Source organism: Apium graveolens, chromosome 9 (assembly GCF_009905375.1).
Source record: "Apium graveolens cultivar Ventura chromosome 9, ASM990537v1, whole genome shotgun sequence".
In the NCBI taxonomy this organism is placed as follows: Eukaryota; Viridiplantae; Streptophyta; class Magnoliopsida; order Apiales; family Apiaceae; genus Apium; species Apium graveolens.
Genome location: NC_133655.1, coordinates 135,470,805 through 135,472,722, shown reverse-complemented (window position 1 = coordinate 135,472,722; position 1,918 = coordinate 135,470,805).

The following is a 1,918-nucleotide window of genomic DNA, read 5'->3' as shown; positions in this document are numbered from 1 at the left end:
AGAACAGAGCAGCAGAAACTTTTCATCTTCAACTGTTAAATTCAAGAACATTAATTTCTAGCATTTATAGTTAAATCTAAACTACTAGAAATCATTCTTTTGTTCTTGTGTAACTATCTAGCGGATCAAAATCCCTAGAACTTAATCTCAAATTGCTTCTAGCATTTGAATTTTTTTTATTGCAAAAATAGAAAAAGTTCATGTCGAATTTATTCTAGATTTGCAATAATTTATTTGAGATTAATCCCTTGTAAATGATACCGTTGTTGTAACACCTTTCAAGTTTAATAATAGTTTTATTTAACTTGAATTTTGTTTCACCTTTTTATTCCGCATTAAATTTGATTAAATGGTATAGTTTGTATTCAACCCCCCCTTCTACAAACATATTGGGACCTAACAATTGGTATCAGAGCCTTATGAATAACGAACAAATCAAGATCCTAGACTTTTGTGATTCTTCCGCTCCTTGAATTTTAATTTATTCAAAAAATCATAATGACTTCACAAAAAGTTGGAACCGTTAAAATTCCACTATTCGATAAAGAAAATTATATTATGTGGAAGAAGAAGATGCTCTTGTTCTTACAAGTTGCAAATCCCAAATATCTGGATGTGTTAAAGAAGGGTCCAAAAATTCCGATGGTTATTGAACCAGAGGTTATAGAAAATGGTGTTGTAATTACCAAAGCTAGAACCTATGCAAAAGAGCCTGAAGATTTTACTCCTGCTGAAAAGGAAGAAGCCTCCTTGGATGCCAGTATTCAATTAATTTTAGTTGATTCCCTTGATTCCTTGATGAACAGACATGTGATGAACTGTAAAAATTCCAAACACATCTGGGAAACTATTGAGGTGATTAATAAAGGCACAGAGGAAGTTAGGGAGAACAAGTTAGAGATCCTAACCTCTGAATATGAACATTTTAAATCCAATCTAGGAAAAGGAATTACTGAAGTGTTCGAGAGGTACAATGCTTTGATCAAAAACCTGAACATAAATGGAAAATACTATTCAATCAGGGAGGTCAAAAAAAAGTTCCTTTTAACACTGCCAACTCATCTTGAACATAGAATCACTGCCATAAGAGAAGCGAGAGATCTGAGTGAGATTTCTTTGGAAAGGCTCTATGGTGTGTTAAAAACCTATGAGTTGGAGCAGATTCAGCAGAAGGAAGTATACGGGAAAGGTAGAGTGGTCAGCACGTCTACTGCTCTAGTAGCTGAACAACAACAATAACAACAACAACCTCAACAGTCAGAGAGAATGGTACAGTCTTCCAAGGCTGAAGAAAATATGATAGTAGCAGAATTTGATCCTCCTACTACAAATCAATCCGGTGATGATTTTTACTCCTTGGAAGAGCTGGAGCAATTGGAAGATGAGTCGATGGCCCTGATTGTCAAGAGATTCTCCAATGTCAGATTTAAGAGGAATCCCAAGTTCAAGTATAAGTCCAACTACAACAGATTCCAGAAAGGTGGATCTTCATCCTCTAACACCAGCAGTGGTGGATACAAAACATGGATGGTTGATCGGAGCACCATTCGATGCTTTAACTGCAATGAGTTGGGACACTTTTCCACATAATGCAAGAAGCCAAAGCAAGTAAGGAAGAACTCCTATGATTCTAATCAGAAGAGTAAATCTGAAAGGGCTTACCTGGAAAAGGGAAGAAGCTGGGATGATACTAACAGTGAAGATGAAGAAGTTAGGAATCTTGCTCTTATGGCTATTGATGGAAACACTTCATCGTCAAGAAAAGAGGTAAAATTTACTGATGCTGAATTAGTTTATCATCTAGGAGGCTCCTTAGATTGTGCTCGTCGTGATAATGAAATGTTAATTCAACAAATCAAAGACCTTGAGAAAGAGGTCAATGAATTAAGACTTGTGCACATTAATCAAGACAAATTGA